The sequence below is a fragment of the Podarcis liolepis genome (genome assembly GCF_965112155.1).
Source record: "Podarcis liolepis genome assembly, chromosome: 2".
In the NCBI taxonomy this organism is placed as follows: Eukaryota; Metazoa; Chordata; class Lepidosauria; order Squamata; family Lacertidae; genus Podarcis; species Podarcis liolepis.
The window spans coordinates 48,762,230-48,781,236 of NC_139555.1; the positions used below are offsets into that span (position 1 = coordinate 48,762,230).

At 42.1% G+C, this 19,007-nt stretch overlaps 1 protein-coding gene and 1 long non-coding RNA gene across 3 annotated transcripts in view; one reads left to right on the forward strand and one right to left on the reverse strand.

Annotated features, from left to right (window-relative positions):
• Positions 1-19,007, reverse strand: part of SLIT3 (slit guidance ligand 3) — a 411,520-nt gene that overhangs the window by 306,494 nt on the left and 86,019 nt on the right. The window lies entirely within an intron of this gene.
• LOC310697077 lies at positions 828-18,049 on the forward strand. The gene is made up of 3 exons (XR_014520920.1): positions 828-1,503; positions 6,750-6,866; positions 16,854-18,049. It is a non-coding gene; the product is annotated as an uncharacterized lncRNA (long non-coding RNA).

Here is a 19,007-nt window from a genome sequence, read left to right on the forward strand (position 1 = left end):
AAGACTAACCATGAGCCTTGAAAATTAAAACTAATAGGTTAAGCTGAAAGCAATTAAAGACTTCTTGTCATAGCATGAGCACCATCAGGACAGTGTTTCAAGCTTTCAAGATATTTACCAAATGCACCTGGTATGGATTTTAAGAACCTCTGATTTAAGAAAGCTTTATACTAACTAACAGCAGAAATAAAATTATTCTAAGCTGAACGGTTACTGTTCACGAAACTAAAAAATAAAAATAAAAATACAGATTAATGAAGCAGAAATTTGTCCAGATTATTTTTTTATCAGATAACACAATGACTTACTGTGCTATAAACACTGCAAATGCAATTTGCAGGAAGAATTCGAATCAGGCTTCTCAAAAATACAAATGTGCATGTGTTGGTAGCAATTCTCAAACGTGCTTTCTAATGCCTTTATCCTAAATGTTTTACTGGTATATTGGGCTCCAAAACCATGAACAACACCACTATAACGCTAGTAACTTTTATTATCTCTCTTAAACAAGAACAGGACAGCCAAAGTAAACACTCAACTCCACTCAGATCCCATGTTCGGTGCCACCTGGAGACTAACCATAATGATACAGACCACAAACTGACATTGTGCTGCTGCAGTAATTGTCCATATGCATCTTCTGAATTTTTTTATATACTAATATAGTATACAAGTAACTGTATAAAATGAATGACTAGTGATGAGACCGGAATAATAATAACTTCCTCACTCTTGAGGTTGCATTGACACTCAGGCCTTCTAACTAGATTTTTTTTAAATAACACATTGGAGTGGTTTTTCTGCTGCATATATACTTACACTCAGCATGTATTCTCACCTTACCTTTTAAAACCAAGCCGATTCGTGACTTCTACAAATGCAGAATTTGAGACTGAATTTAAACAAAGCGCAGAGCCTAGTTTAGCTTCTGATAAGGCCTGGTTTTCACCCTTCATGGTTGCAGAGATATGTTCCGTAGCGGCAAGTGTGACAGTGTGGAACCAACCTCCGGACACACGTCACTACTGCCTACTTGGATGCTGATGGGACACTGGGAAGGGCAGGTTGGTGCCATGGAAGTGCACTGGTTGTTGATCCAAACTGTGCTTTTAACATCATCAACCTGCCCCTGCTCCAGCCTAGCCCTATCCAGGTGCAACATTGTGGGATGTAAAACTGCAGTCAAGTACAACATTCCTACAGTGGACATGTTAGAGGATGTTTTGTACCACTCAGGAGAAGACTTCCTGTTTCCTCCTCAGCTGGGCCAGATTTCCACTACACGTGACTTGAAGAGGGTGTGGTCTGTTGTACTAGCATAGAGGAGCACACGGTCTCCATGTTCTGATAAGTGTGTGTTCTCCATTTTGTATGTTGCTGTGTGTTTGGAGAAGTGACTGCTTAGTCGCAGTCACTTGGGACTAACTTCTTTATGGAATAGTTCTAGTTGTTATGTAACCTAAGCCTGCCTTCAGGGATATGTCTGTGAACCTGAATGAATATGTGAGTAAACTACTTTTATATTAACGTTAATCAGATTCTTGTGTTTATTCTTTTTAGGAGGGATTAGAAGGGATTCTACCAGGAAGGAATCTTTAATAGTAAGACTCAGATGAGTCAGCAACAAGCTGATTACTGTGTAATTTTAAAAGGGGGATATTTGGAACTCTGCTAGAATATGGAACTTGCTAGTGCAAGTTAGGAAGAATATGATTAAATAATATATCCTCTCCTGCCTCCCTAATCATCCCCACAAACACTGCAGCTAGGAGAGCAGATCTGCTTCACCATAAATGCTACTGCTGGATATGTTTGAAAATCAAAATCTGCACACAGGTATAGATTGGGATAGTTCATATTATAATTTGCAAAGATTAAACTTACCAAGTTTCCTTATTTCTGTTTAAGGGGAGCCCCACATACAGTTTTACCAGGAGGTCTGAAAGGGCAGACTTACATGAAGGCAAATTACAGTGCCCTGATTTGACAGCCCTATCCCAGGATGGGCAATTTGTACAAAGCAAAAGCTTCATATTCTAGATGCCCCAAATGTTTCATTCAAAACCCATAAGCCTTGATTTTCTATGTAACTACTAGTCTATGCTTTTTGTAAACCTTCAACCATCCTATGAAGTGGACTCTAATATGTTAACCATGACAGCATGGAAATGGAAAGCAGACAATTGAGTGGAAATTTAACTCCCCCAAAAGTGCTAGCCTGATATACATTTTCCTTTAGTCATTGTGTCTGCAATATGGAATTAAGATGCTTTTTTTAAAAAAAGTTACTTGTGAAAAACTCCGTTCCTGAAAGTACAGTCTCAGCAGAATGGCTTTGCTGGGGGATGGGGAGGCAGAACAGCTTTTGAAGGGTGTTAAGCATGCATTTCTCTCAGGGCCTCTGTACTGAATGTTATGAAATAGAACAAAAAAAAATCATGTCTACACAGCATGATGCATTCAAAGTCCAGTTCTTCATGAAACAGGCTTTTCTGCTATCTATTCAGACATTTTCTAACATATATTGAAATTCCTTCAAATCAAAATATGCTGCCACTCAAGAGGTATTAGTATGTTTGTAAACAGTGCACTAAAAACAAACTTCAGGTTAATAACATGGTTAAAGTAACGCTTTCCACAAAAATATAAGCAAATAATTTACATTCCATCTGGAAGCTACTGCAAAAGAATAGTACTACAGGCAAATCCTGATTTAGGCACATCTGAATGACATGCGATTGAGCATGGATGCACAGTGGAGAATCCAGAAGTAATAATAATAATAATAATTTATTATTTATATCCAGCCCATCTGGCTGAGTTTCCACTCTGGGCGGCTCCCAATCAAATATTAAAAACACAATACAGCATTAAACATTAAAAACTTCCCTAAACAAGGCTGCCTTCAGATGTCTTTTAAAAGTGGGATAGTTGCTTATTTCCTTGACATCTGATGGGAGGGCGTTCCACAGGGCAGGCCCAAAACATCATAAAGAGGTAATAAAAGGGGCGTGGCAAGGGGGGTGAAGTGGGCTTACGTGTGTGGGGTCCAGAACGGAACCCCCACCAAAACGAGGATTGCCTTTATAGTACAACTAACAAAATGCTCATCTGACCCCAGGCACCCCCCTAGAAGGAGGTATGCCCAGAGAGGCCTAGCTCCATTGGGAATCTGGGAAGCCAGACTGCCCAACAAAGGAGCGGAGGTACTCTACCCTAGTTAGCATGGGTGGGCCTGTCTCTTTGCTGTTGACATATTTTGAGCAGGGGAAGCAAGTCAGGCATGAAGGCCAGGCTATATGAGAGAAAGGAGAATCCCTTCACCCAGTCTTGACTAAACTTTGCAGCCCGCTTCCTCAAAGGGAGGCAAGTCAGGTGCAAAATGAGATAAATTTGCTTTGGGCGGAATCAAAGTCTGCCTGTACACTTTGCACACCAAAAAAAGAGAGAATGTACCACACTCTTAGTTCAGTAAGAGAAAGAAAAAGTTGTGTTCTCATAAACAGAAAGGAAAAAATACTTTTTATGTACATAAAACCAATGCATCTGGATAAGTCAGAAATGTTTGCATCATATATGTATTTGATTAAGCAGATTTTCACAGTATTTTATTTTTAAAATACCTTGGCCAATTTCCCCAGACGTTAGTATATGTTCAGTTAGACTAGAAAGAGATACTGAAAGAAAGTAGCCTAAAATTTATGGCAAGAGGTTACCAAGACATGCTTGCTTCACAAAATGGATATGTAAGTCATTATTTTATTCAAAGCACCATATGATCCTCCAAACACATTGCAAATTGAGTTCTGTGTTCCTTGACTCAGCCTCACATTCCTGACCTTCTCCTTTGGGATGAAGAGTAATGTAGGCTCTCACTGCTATTCCTCATTCTTACATATGTGAAAAACTTCTAAGCAGTCTTAAATCATTGTTAGGCTCCCACATTTCTGCTGTGCAGTCTGCTTCCATGGAATCCTTGAAACATTGCTTCCCAGGATGCACCAGTTATGCTGGATACTTCAGAGGAAAGAAACAGACATTCTTCACTTGTTAAAAAATATGGGTCTCCAGTGATTTTGTGCTGTCTTCCTCTTGTTTGAATTAAACTTGATGGTCTTTAACAGATATTTCTTCATGGGATATTTTAACCAGGACATCACCACTATTTTGAGGGAATCTGTAATTGTTGGAACTAATTACATCACACAGGGAATTGCATCACACAGGACAAGTGTGATACTCTAGGAACTGAATCTATTTTAGTATTATGATTATGGCTTCATTCATGCATCACAGTATGTCATGATTCACTGTTATAAGTCAGAAACGAATGCTGATGTGGCCTGTAAGTTATATGTATTTTCATACATATGATCTTGTTTGGATACTTCAAAGACATTTATGTTTGTTATGTCCCTAGCTCTTAACTAATCCAGAATCCTGTCTAAAAATTGTACATTTCATAATTAAGAGTTGCTCAGGCATTCTCCATCCCATCTTCACCACCAACAGAACTAACAACTATCATTTGGACTACAAGAACAGGGTGTGAAAAGACTATAGCTCTGCAGAAAAGATTAAAGAGGGCAAGGTCTTTGAAGCAGTGAGGCAAAAGTGAAGCAAATACAAGTGAGGCAGAGCAGAGACAAGTGGACAGTGCGAGACAGGTCTTCAGAAAGGACCAGGAGAACAATAGCAGCACATTCCCATTATCTTTTCAGGTCAAAAGTCTGAATTGCAGGGTTTTTAGGGATCATATCATGATACCTGCTCTACCTCCATTCTCTTGATGTTGTTTTGATTTTGACTGTTAGTTTAAATATTGTATTGGTATCTGAGTTTTTACATATGATGCCAGGTAATCTAGGTTTAGAATATATCTCTATTTTCTAAATGGGTGGAGATGGCTTTGCTGTCCTGTGTGATGACCTTATTATTTCCTGCACTTGGTGATAGCACACTGGTTAAACTACCTAACAGCTGCTGTGGGTTCTATTGTAAATATATCCAAGTTCCAAATATTTACAGCATTTTTTTTAGTAGTACCGTTTGTTTTGTGTGTGTCCCCCCCCCCCTTTAAAAACAAACAGGTCACTATTCTACACCACTTCCATGTTCAAATCTTTGAAAAGCTCAAGAGTTTTCCAGCCTGCAAGCTGGATCAGGATATTATTATCACTATCCAAACGATTTTAGCTTAATTCTAAAACAAGCACCCGAATATACCTATAACTATCAATTCACTGGTTCTAAAGCTACCATTTAACCAAAACATGAAAAGTAAAAAGGAATTCATTTGTTTTAGGTTCTCATATGCTTCAGAATCCCTGTAGAAATGCATCTGCAAAGTCATAGCACATTTTCCATTTTATATCACTTAAGAAAGAGAGATCATCAGATTTCTCACATCTGATACAAATCGGAATAGATTTCCTTGATTTTGAAATGCTTAGGTTTTCTTTTTGTACTGCTGGAGAGATAAAGTCTTAATAATGGAGCCTATGGCTGGCACAAACATGAAAAGGTCACAACCCACCCACCCACTCCACTATCTTAGGGACAGACAATGATTAGGCACACCTATATGCTGTGCAGAAAGCAAGTATATAGTGCATAACTATAGTCATGTTAGCTAAAGCAATTAGAGTGATAAGTCTGCTCTTCTTATGAAGGGTTAAAACTATCCAAAGCTAAAGCCTCATAAATCTGACTTTCATCTACTTTTTGAATTTGGTGACTGTTTGGGGTGGCAGTATGATATATAGCAACCATCCACAATCCATGTGCAGGTGTAGACACTGCTGGGTAAGGTGTTGTGTGTGAGTAAACCCTTGTTCAAAAGCAAGGTTTATTGTAACCTTCCTGGCATAATGATTAGCTGCAGCCTTTGCCCTCCACCAGGCATGTATGGTTTTGCTTTTCAACAAGAGAGAGATGTGAGATGCACTACTATACTTTTCAGCTCTGTCAAAGGAGCTAATGCAGTATTTCTAGCTGCAAAGCAGTCCAGCAAGGAAGGAGGTTTGGGATACATTTTGCTGAAAGTGCATATAAAATGTTTTGTTGCAACTATTTCCATACACATACCAAAAAAAAAGAGAAGTTAATGTGAACAGCTCCAGATCACTGTATGTCCAGTTCTTGGAGGTATTTAACATACCTCCAAGAAAGCTCTGTTAGTTGGCATGGTTACATTACAAAATACAGCAATTACAGATTGTGCTAGACAAACAACACCCGCTCTAACAGATAATACATACCTAGCATCAAGGACTCTTCAGTATCGACAGTTGGGTTGACTGGCCCTGGCCTGCACAAAAAGGGAAACTGGCACTCCAACTGCCTAACATCCCTTTTCCCTTTCCCTTCTGTTAATTCTTGTTCTGCCATCTATTCCAACAAGGGAGAACAGTAGGTCCAGTTTGTCAGCAAGGGTAAGGGATATTATATTTCATGTATACGGAACATACCAAACCACAAGAGGTAGTGGTTAATTACAGAAGGAACCTGACAGAGCAATGAAGGACTTAAGACACTTGCCAGAATCGGTCAGAAGGCACACAGTTTCATTAATAGAGTGCAGTAATTGCACTTGGAATAATAAAAGAACCAAGTTAACTGTTTGCAAACCCTATAAAACACCATGAGCCTACATTAAATAATACTTAAATGGGTCAACCTCAGTTTTTTCATTATCCATTTCCAAAACTTTCAGTCATTCAGTAATTTTTTTGCTTTTATTATGGCAGGTTGTGGCATCAAATAGTTAAGTGCGAAATGCATAGCTTTAACCACTTTAACTGCATCTCTGCGGCATGTCACTTGAAAAGCCATGGAATTAATATTTTTATTTCAAGACTCAAAAGGTATGTAGTCTTGTCATTTTCAAGGAATACTTTCTTCATTTCACTCCTGCACTGTTCATAAATAAGCACCATTCATTCCCTGAAAGGAAAGCAATGGAGAATTTTATCTCAGTTTCTCACAATAAGCTATGCATATGCCACATTTAGCTTATGTTTTAGTGACCCTAATACAGGCAAAAAAAACCGTGAGGCATAAGAAAGATTTATCAGCTTTAAAAGCCAGTCTTCCATGGGTTGTATACTGTAAATTCTGCACCATTATTGAAATTCCTCAAGCCCACACAGCATCAGAATTATTATGATCCTTCTTCAAAGCTGTTCTTTGAAAATTTCCAGTGCTACATATTTCCGCCTTCTTTCCCACCCTCTGCTCACTTCTCTTCAGCACTTTATAGTTGTAAGCTAGCCAGGACTGCATGCCAAGATGGGGCTCAAAGGAGGGGTTTATAAAGGAGGAACCCTTCCAAATGGAAGCAGAAATGGCATTTCATTTTAACAGTTGCGATATTGCTTTTGTTTTAGGCTTAATTTCTCTCTATCCTTATGCACCATGTCCTTATTTGGTTACAAAGAGCTCCAAAAGGATCACTGCTTAAAATTCTGACTTTTACTACAAAAACAACATGATTTGTTTTAAGTAACTACCTTATTGCCCTAGTAGATTCATTCAGCCATGGAGTGCATAAGTCTATTTCAGTGCAACAAATCTAGTATAGTTCCTTTCCCCCATGCTATGTTTCTTTAATGGAAGTCCTTTCATTTGATGCTTGCAAATCTGTGGGCCTATTGTATCCAGCGACCTGGGACATCCAACACAAACCACTGTAGTTTATTTGAAGAATATTTTATAACCAGAAAGAAACAAGATAGCATTGTTGCCTCTAGACACCTTTAAAGTGTTCAAGTCATTAAAATATATCCTAAAGTTTAAAAAATAGCAGACAAAAGGACACATCTGAATTACTCATTGATCTTGCTGGAGTTGACTTCGTTCCATCTTTTGTGTAGGGGCTAGTTCAGACATTTCCTATATGCACAGCATGAATGGTACCAGGAACACAGCAATGTGGGAGAAATAATATCTAACTTGGTACATGTTAAGATGCAGACTAGAGGCAATTCAAATGAGCCCAGTGATCCGCTGACCTCACCTGAATTGCTGCCTCACAATGGGAGCAATTTTACTGGATGAACCAAGCCAGACGCTACATCTGTTATGAGGTTCCTCCTTAGGGCTTTTCCACATGGAGCAATGTACAAGTGAATGTCTCTACTGGTTTATAGGACTGATATCCAGGTGACAATACAACAGTGGCTGCAAAGACATTATTACTTCATGCCCTTACACTGATTATACCCACCGCCAGCTTATTTATTTCTATATCTCCCTACATCTGCTCCCCAAGCGTGGAATAAAATGTGGGGATACTGAGTGGACTGTTGCACCCTCCCCGCAATGAATGCTTCCCTACCACTATAAGTTCAGGAAACCTAAGATCGGTTGTGGGCACAAATAGTTTTAGGTCCATGTGTGGACGAGCCTCACGTCACCTAATTTTAACTACCATACATTACTGTGATACAGCTGAGAATGAAACTAGTTAAAGAACACAGAACTCTTAATACATTGTTCGACCTTATTCTGAAAACAGGAAACGGTAATAAAGATTGCAGCATGCTATACCTTGAAAGAAGAAATCAAGTTTATTTTATAGAGTGCTCTTAATTGTGTTACCTACTTAAAATGAAACATCCGCCCAGACATATTTTCCACAGCAGTAACCTGCCCTTGGACCTAGATCACAGATATTAAAAACTAATTTCTGTTGATCTAATTTCTGCTGATTAAGAGGGAATACAGAGACAGACAGGCGCGTACACACACACACACACACACCATTTTCTTATATGGAAACACAATAAAAATGAAGGTGTTCATATTTCCCAAACTGATGTTAATGCAATGAAGACAAATCCAAGAGGCTGCAACTGGTAAAAAACAAACAAACCCACAACGCTGTTAATTAAAACCAAATTACGGTTGATAGGAGATGTAATGTGTAATTGACAATTAACATTTCCCTTTAGGTAATTTTTAAACCTAAAGAGAGCCTTGCAACCATTCCAGGGATACTTGCCCTTTCTAATTTCAGCCTTGCAAACTGACAGATCCAGATACTAACTAGACCTTGTAACACTCAAGCTGACATCCAGCTTTCACTATATTTTACAGATGTTGACAAGATAGCCTTAGTCTTCCTATGCTGGCTGACTCCATGTTTGCTTTTAGTTGGTTACCAATAGCAAAAATGAGGAATACTGTTTGAATAGAAGGAAGGAAGGAAGAAAAAACACACACCGCCTATCCACTTATTCACTTGCTTGGAAGAATAACCTTAAGTTTGGTGTTGACTTGTTAATTGCTGCAAGGTAAAAGCAGCCACAGGCCACAATGAAACTGCAAGGAATGTTCAGGCTAGATTCAAATAAGTTAAGGTCAAGCCAGTGACACTTGAAAAGAAAGCAATTTTCTACTCCTTCTAAAATTCCTTTTTTCTCCTTTCTGCAAATATTTGTGAAAAAGCAGAGCCTAGAGTTCAGTGCAGCATTTTGTTAACTTGTAAATTGGTTGAGGATACCAACCTTCAAGATAACATACTACCGTATTTTTCGCACCATAGGACGCACTTTTCCCGTCTTAAAAACTAAGGGGAAAAGTCTGTGCGTCCTATGGAGCGAATGCAGGGAGGAGGCAGGCAGGAAAAGCCCTCAAGAGCCCCACACAAGCTTCGCGCGGCTCTTGCGGGCTTTTCCCCAAGAGGGAGAAGGGACTGACGCCGCCAGTCAGTCCCTTCTCCCTCCTCTAGAAAAACCTTGCACAACCTCTCCAGCCGGGGGGGAGGCTTCGCAAGGCTAAAGAGGAAGCCAGGGCAGCGAGCGCGATCCATCCCGTTCGCTGCCTGGCTTCCCCTTTAGACTTGCGCGCCTCTCCGGGGGTGGGGGGGCTTCGCAAGTCTAAAGGGGAAGGCAGGCAGCAAGCGCGATCCATCCCGTTCGCTGCCTGGCTTCCCCTTTAGACTTGCGCGCCTCTCCGGGGGTGGGGGGGGTGGGGGGCTTCGCAAGTCTAAAGGGGAAGCCAGGCAGCAAACGGGATGGATCTCGCTCGCTGCCTGGCTTCCCCTTTAGACTTGCGCGCCTCTCCGGGGGTGGGGGGGTGGGGGGCTTCGCAAGTCTAAAGGGGAAGCCAGGCAGCAAGCGCGATCCATCCCGTTTGCTGCCTGGCTTCCCCTTCAGACTTGCGCGCCTCTCCGGGGGTGGGGGGGGTGGGGGGCTTCGCAAGTCTAAAGGGGAAGCCAGGCAGCAAACGGGATGGATCGCGCTCGCTGCCTGGCTTCCCCTTTAGACTTGCGCGCCTCTCCGGGGGTGGGGGGCTTCGCAAGTCTAAAGGGGAAGCCAGGCAGCAAACGGGATGGATCTCGCTCGCTGCCTGGCTTCCCCTTTAGACTTGCGCGCCTCTCCGGGGGTGGGGGGGTGGGGGGCTTCGCAAGTCTAAAGGGGAAGCCAGGCAGCGAGCGCGATCCATCCCGTTTGCTGCCTGGCTTCCCCTTTAGACTTGCGAGCCTCTCCGGGGGTGGGGGGGTGGGGTGGGGGCTTCGCAAGTCTAAAGGGGAAGCCAGGCAGCAAACGGGATGGATCGCGCTCGCTGCCTGGCTTCCCCTTTAGACTTGCCGCCTGGGGGGGGGGGAGGAGACTTCGCAAGGCTAAAGAGGAAGCCAGAGCAGGGAACGCGATCCATCCCGTTCGCTGCCTTGGCTTCCTCTTTAGACTTGCGCGCCTGGGGGGGGGGGGGAGACTTCGCAAGGCTAAAGAGGAAGCCAGAGCAGGGAACGCGATCCATCCCGTTCGCTGCCTTGGCTTCCTCTTTAGACTTGCGCGCCTGGGGGGGGGGGAGACTTCGCAAGGCTAAAGAGGAAGCCAGAGCAGGGAACGCGATCCATCCCGTTCGCTGCCTTGGCTTCCTCTTTAGACTTGCGCGCCTCTCCAGGGGGGGGGGAGGCTTCGCAAAGCCTCCTTCGCAAATCCATCCCACTGCCCTGGCTTCCTCTTTAGCCTTGCGTGCCTCTCCAGCCACAAGAGATCTACCAGAGGTAGATCTTAACCCTTGCCTCACCTGGGAGCTTCTCTGGGCAGGAATTCCCTCAGCTTAAGTGAGGTGGGGGAAGTGTGGCAAGTAGGGGGGTACCTGCCTAGACACTGAAGCCACATGTCTCTCAGATGAAAATTGGGAGTGGGCATTGTGTGAAGTGCCCTGATGGTGTGGGCATTGTGTGAAGTGCTCTGATGGTGTGGGCATTGTGTGAAATGCCCTGATGGTGTTTCCTGCTTGGCAGGGGGTTGGACTCTATGGCCCTTGTGGTCTATTCCAATTCTATGATTCTATGATTCTAAGTGGCTGTGGATCTCCTGCTGCAGAACTGTAGGACTGTATAGAGTTGGGAGAGCCACCTGAGGGTCATCTAGCCCAGCCCCCTCACAATGTAGGAATCACAGCTAAAGAACGCCAGAGAGATGGTCCCCCAACTGCTGCTTAAAAGCCTCCAGTGGTGGAGACCCCAAACACCTTCCGAGGTCATAGAATTGCAAGGTTGGAAGGGAACCCCAGGAGTCATCTAGTCCAGCCCCGGTGGACAGCGGGCGCAATCCATCCCGTTGTGCAAGACTAAAGATGCTGTGCAAGGCTAAAGAGGAAGCCAGGGCAGTGAGTGCCTGCCCTGGACTGCCTTGTCTTCTTCTTTAGCCGCGCTGGGGAGGTTTAGCTCCTGGCTGGAGAGGTTGCGCGGCTATGGATCCCCTGAGCTGTCTTGGCTTCTTTGCTCTTTGGGGCTGGTGGGGGAACCTGGGCTTCCCCCGCAGCCCCAAGAAGCTCTGGGAGAAGCAGACAGGCTGCGCGCAGCCTGTCCGTTGCTCTTTGGGGCTGGGGGGAGGGATAATATTTTTTTTCTTGATTTCCCCCTCTAAAAACTAGGTGCGTCCTGTGGTCCGGTGCGTCCAATAGAGCGAAAAATACGGTAAATAATGCTACGCATGTATCACAAACAATGCATTTAATATAACTTGTAGCTTAGTTCTCAGTAATAAAAACTATTGAATTTCTACATAACTTACTCCCATGCATTCATATTTCTGAAGAAAGCCTAATACATAGTTCAGCTGTGTTATGAGAACAAGGCATACGAAGGAAGAAGGAACTTCTGGCTGTAGTTTCCAACAAATCTATTTCTAATTTTTTGCCAGATATAAGAAAATGCAGTTTCTGCAAACCATAGTTTCTTCCCAATTAAGAATCAGATCCAACTGTGGTCTGGGATTGTGGTTTGACAGTAAACTAACTTCTTATTAGTAGGTTGACATTTCATATTTATTTATTTCATAAAATTTACATGTGAGAGTTCAGAGGATGGCAACAAAACAACATGCCTTTTCTGCAGTGGCTCCCTGTTTGTGGAATGCTCTCCCCAGGGAGGCTCAGATAGCACCTTCATTATACACCTTAAACGCCAGGTGAAAACGTTCCTCTTCAACCAGGCCTTTGGCTAATTACTATCCTATACCCTTTTAAATGGGACGTGGGTGGCGCTGTGGGGTAAACCACAGAGCCTAGGACTTCCCGATCAGAAGGTCAACGGTTCGAATCCCTGCCATGGCGTGAGCTCCCATTCCTTGGTCCCTGCTCCTGCCAACCTAGCAGTTCAAAAGTTTAGGTTTATCTAAACAAAGAAAAAACAATTTTTAGCAGGCTCTGAAAAGAGTCCAGTGAAGGCACCCGTGTGATGTCAATAGGTTAGGAGTTCTAAAGTATAAGTGCTGCCAGATGAAAAGATATATTTCTTACAAATGCAGAATGGGCATGATGTGGCAGCTGTAACAATGACAGTTCCACATGTTCAGACAAATAGGAAACTATGATTTGCTACTTACTAGAAGTAGTAGCTTCTAATCTACTGCCATATTGCAAGGTAGAGTAAGGGGCATGCATACCTGAGGCTTGTACCTGTACTATTGTCTTGAGTCAAATCTTACAGAGCATACCTAAGCCCTGAAAGACAGCAGTACAGCAGAGCAGAATGGTGAATCTGCCATCACCCTGAGGTCCTGTCACCTGCTGTGGCCAAAGTGAAAAATAGTAGGATTTATCCCATGCTTTTTGCCATGCCAGCTCCAGGCTGAAGAGACTGAAGATTGGTTCAGGCATTCCACCCTTGCCCTGAAATACCCCATTTTGGAGCTTCCACAGCTGGCAGCAGTAGGTACCTGCCCATAGCAGCACAGATCAGGGGTTGAGGACTGCACCATTTAATTAATACTGATTCCATACTTATCTACCCCTATTGCTGCTCGTAAACCATTTATTATATTTACATATTACACTGAGAGAAAATCCACTATCTGCCACCATAAAAACAGACCTTCAGATTCCTTCATTTTTCTTAGGATATATGAAGTGCAAAAAATGTACAAAAAAAGCAGATTGCTATTATAACTTCTTTTAACATAAATAATTATTTAAATGTGACAGTTTGACAGGATGCAAAGAATTGGATTCAGCTGCTTCACAGTCAAATATATAAAACAGACTTTAGTCACTGTGTCAGTGTAAATTTCATGCTACTAAGTAGATTTCACAATATATTAAACAAATACGTTTATATAAAACAAGAAACAATAACTTATTTGCTCATAAGAAACTTGCTGTGATTGTGAGAAGAGGGTTTAAATTAATAAAATGCATAGCTGAGGATATGCCATACTGAGCTTTAACTGATGCTAACCAACCAACAGGATATTGCTCTTGTGATCTTCTTGTCTTCAAAGTGGTGGCTTCTCATCTCTGTTTACTGATTCAAAGTTTAATTAGCCATCTATATGGACTCAATCTGTGCACAGCAGGGAAGACCAAACACTGTCAGAGTTGGTCTAATAGATCACACTCTATTGGAAAACACAGAGCTCATCTTACAGCTTCCAATCTTTATTGGCAGAGCTGGCATTCCTGAAGCATACCACAGATAATTAGTCTTTCTGATCCAGATAGACAATCTCTCCTCACCATTCATTCCATCTGTTTCATATGGCTTTTGTGATATAACTAGAATATTATGCACACACATGCCTGCACACACTTCTTGTTCCAAGACAATGAACATGAAGGGCATGCTATAGAATTTCTACTCCGAGAATATAGCATGTGTGTGAATTACTTTGGCCCTTTCATAGGACATATAAGATCTTCTTACGCTGAACACAATACTCACAACTAATAGGAAATTACTACCTGGCATCAAAGGGCATGCTTATTGGAGTACTGTGACAGGCAAGTGGTGCTGGACACAAGAATTCATTCCAGTAGTAACCACCTTTAGATATAATAAAAACACTTTGGAGGACAATCTCAAAGCATGCAACTATAGATACTATGACCTGAGAATTGTCTACATTGAATAAGCTGTATTACAATTATTTATTTCATTATTATTTATTTATTTATTAAATTTGCCCTTCATCTGAAGATCACAGATTGGTTCACAACTTTAAAAAAAATAATGAGAACACAAAATACATAATGAAAGCAAGAACGAAAACAAACCAATAACCACCTTCCCACAAACACATTACAAGACCATATTTTACAAGTGGAAAAACACACGGATGTTTTTGGGAGAGACTGTGGCTCAGTGGTAGAGGACATGCTTTGTGGGCCGAGTTGCAGTAAGCCTGAGGTCGCTGGGGTAGGGCCATAGGAAGCAATCAAACCTTTTGGAATTGAAATGGCCACAACTTTAATTATTAGGTGCTGGGTATGTCTCCCAGCGTGGGTGGCGCTGTGGGTTAAACCACAGAGCCTAGGACTTGCCAATCAGAAGGTTGGCGGTTCGAATCCCCGCGACGGGGTGAGCTCCCATTGCTCGGGCCCTGCTCCTGCCAACCTAGCAGTTCGAAAGCACATCAAAGTGCAAGTAGATAAATAGGTAGGAAGGTAAACGGTGTTTCCGTGTGCTGCTCTGGTTCACCAGAAGTGGCTTAGTCATGCTGGCCACATGACCCGGAAGCTGGATCCTGGCTCCCTTGGCCAATAAAGCGAGATGAGCACCGCAACCCCAGAGTTGGCCACGACTGGACCTAATGGTCAGGGGTCCCTTTACTTATGTCTCCTGGAACAGCCAACCCAGTTGCTGGCTGATAACTTTGTCAAGGTCAATCTTGGCTTAAGGATCCCCATATGACACACATCAAATAAGGGCAACCCCTTCCAGGATTCCAGTTGGGGAGTTCCATGACCCCTTAGCCCCCATCTGGGCATACAGAAAAAATCCTTTCCTTTGGACCTCTTAGCCTGGGTACCCTGATACTTTGAACTGGAGGGGAAGGTAAGGTTCCCCCTAACCCCCTGATTAGACTAAGGATGCAACCCAATGCCCTTTTCCACCAACAGGTTGTGACAATTGCTGCAAGGTAGACAAAACCCCCAAAGTGGCCTAATTGGTCTACTGGAAAATTCCTCCCTGGGCCTGAATAAGGCAACTGTGTCACTACACAGCAAGGACATCCACACACACTGCCTGCCTACCTTCAGGTGAGGGCAAATTTCTACAGGGTGGGAGGGTTTGTGTCCGATGCCAACTGTATTGCTGGAAGGCGGCGCAGTTGGCTTTTATGATTTGGAGATGGACCTGCGTGGAAACAGGCTTACTCGGGTCCATCTCCAAGTTCCTGCCCCACAGTCTGGCTTCTGATTGGCCAATTTAAATTCAAAGAGGTAGGGAAGTCCCATCACTCCCTGTGGCTGGCTGGGGTTGATGAGGATGGTGGAGGTTTTTGTCCCCCTGCCCCCAGCCACACTGGACTGCAACTGCTGCTACCATGGAGAACGGTAAGAGGTCTTTGATTCCCAGTAGGGCTGGGAAATATCCTGCCTGAAACTCTGCTAAGGCACTGATAATCAGTTCAGACAATACTGAGCTAGATGGATCATTGCTTTTCACTAACTAGAAGGCAGCTTCATTTGTTGAAGCTGGCATACAGAAGCAGTACTTGAACTCTGGCTCTCACACTAGACCGCACTTATCTGTTCATCTAAGACAGGGAGATTCTCTTAGGAGAATTATAAGTTGAAGGATTGGAACTAATTATTGGCTATAAAACAGAAGCGACTTGGCAGATGGGTAGAGCCCCTATGCTAGCTTCGCAGCAAGTAGGCTGCTGTTGCTTACCAGGAGGGAAAGAGGTAAGATTGGCACAGTTCAAATGCAGATATGAGTGCCAGATTGGCACAGAAAGAAGAGCCATCTCACTGGTCCTTATCTCCTCCCCAGTAAGCAACAATGACCCACCTGTTGGGAAACTAGTATAGCGGCTCCACCCCACCCAGTGAGCTGCTTCTTCTATAAACCATGCGTTGTAGCAATGGGGAGAGTGTTTCTGGACAAAAAAATTACGAAGTGTAAAGTAATTTAAAAACACAATCCTTTGTATCTAAATGTAGCTGGCCCACTTAACAGTTTTTACATAGTTTATGTTCACAGTGAAATCGTTAAATCATAGTCTTTAAGGGGTATAAAATAAAATAATGGCAATATAAGCTTATCTCTATCCTGAATTAACAGCAAGCATTGTAATTTGCTGCCTTCCTATATACACTAATGTGTTAATTGTGTGTATTTGGATAAAACCTTCAATTTGCTTTGTTTGGATTAAAAGGTCAAATCAGTTTCCACAGTGACTCAAACACCAAAGTCGGTCTTGCTTAACATTCCAGTTAATAGTGTTTACACTTATGATAAAATCTTTCAACAACATACAACAGCTTTTGTGGTTAACGAAAACAAGACTTGTATTAAACAAGTGGAAACTAGTCACAGGCTTGTAACACTGCAAGAAGCTAATCTTTGCGCCCAAACAGGATTCTCAACACTTAAATCAATTTAACAGATCATCCTAACGTCTGGATTACGGTTTTCTACAACCAAAGATGAGGAGACATGAATTTGCCCTTTGGCAGGAGAATCCCTTTGACAAGCAGTAATTTTAGAAAGTTAATTTGTCTGTACTACTGTCAGACACAGTTCCATGCTGGGAGCTGAGTGAGGTGTGGCACAGATGAAGCAAAGTGAATGCAGTTGGTAGCCAGCACAAGGAATCACAAGATCAGGCTCCTAGTTTATTTGTTAAAAAATTATACTGCATAATATAATAAAAATCTCCAAATGAGCAGCGATATTGTATACAATCTCCTGTTATCTGCTCAATTCCTTGCACTGTTAATGAAGTCCATTTATGTCTTAACATCTTGCCTGGCAGTCTTTATGTGCTTCAAGATCTTCTCCTGTAAGACTGCTTGCTGCTGTTCAGATGTCAAGCTTGCTGTTCACCTGTCAAAAATTCTTCTGTTACAATCTAGTTTACTAAAGATGCCTCTGTTCTGGGCCTAGTTGCTGTCTGGGTTAAGACATGTCCTGCTTGCAGAACCAAATAATACTTCATTGATTTGGATTTGCCCAGTGTTTTTTTTTCAGGGGGTACTCAAGGGTCCACAGTAACAGCACCTCTTTTTGTTGTTGTTAAAAAGTGGGGGGAAAGCACTGTACTTGCATGAAATCACCTTTCTGATTCTGATGCTTACTCTGTGCATCTTGGTTCAAACTCCTTGGTAGCGATGGGACCTTATCTAATTTGCACTTCCTAAAACAATACATGAATTAAAGCAAAGCTAGCCTTTGAAATTTGCACTTCTTGTTATTTTCCAATTGAGTTCTCAACCACAACATGTGTACCAAACCATATTTGTTAGCAGAAAATGTGACTAAAAATGCAAATGTTAATGAAAATAACATACAATTATTTTATTAGGAGAAATTGCTTGCAAACATGTGTATATTAGGCAAAATTACATATAAAAATTGTATATTAGGATAAATTTGCATTAAAATGCAGGTAAACATTTTTTTTAAAATCACAAATTGATGCAGAAATGTGGTGAACTGAAATTAAATTTAAGAAACACAGAGAAACTGAAATTGACAGAGTCATCTATCTTTAGTTCTCAGTATGTCTGATTTGGCTGGAATAAACTGTTGAAAGAACAGAACTCAGATCTCAAGAATTCATCTTGTCTGGTCCTGTAACTATATTTCTCTACCTACCCTTCCTCCTCCTCCTCCTCCTCCTCCTCCTCCTCCTCCTCCTCCTCCTTGTGTTGTTGTCGGTTGTGCAGTTTATTTGAGGCTCTACATTTCTTGGTAGCAAGGATCAGTCTAACTTTTCCAATGTATCTCTGTTAAGATGTCATGTTCACTGATGGTGTAGTATAAAATGGTAACACTAATAGTGACCAAAATAATGGAGGAGAGTTGGAGCCTACATAACTGCATGATAACACTAGAGATTGGCTTTATTATATATAGGTCAGTAAGGATGTGACTCATGTAAAGTACACCTGGTCTGCATCATCTACACTGAAAACATCTGGGGAATCTGTCTAGGTTGACCATACTGCTTTGAATAGGAGCAGATTGCTTTAGTTATCCAATTAGAGAAAGGGAGGGATGTTAACAACCAACTGAATCAAACATCAGAACTGGTGCTATGGGTGGAGCTTGTTGTGTCCCTATTTCCTTTCCTCTACCATTCCAATTCACTCCCCTTCAAGGATAAATTTTCAACACACCAAGCCAGATGACACCACTGGCTAATGTCCTAAATAATAACAAGCTGGGTGTGGGAATCATAATACAGCTCATACAGCAAATGTTCTGTCCAATCATTAAAAAACAACAATGAATTGTACATATTACATTGTGGCCTATTGCTGACAAATAAGAAAATAAGAAAACAAATAAGAAAAACAAATAAGAAAACAAGTGCTGGTTTTGGCAGCTCATATACCGAAATTGGAACGATACTTATTTGGCCCCTGCACAAATAAGAAAATGATTCAGTTGCTGGGCTTGCCTGATTTACACTATAAAGTGGCCTATTTTGCACTACAAAGCCCTGCTACATACATGCATACAATGCATACATACATACCATTATATGTCAGTAGCTTTGTTTAATTATCACATTCCAAACCCCCAAACCATGGTT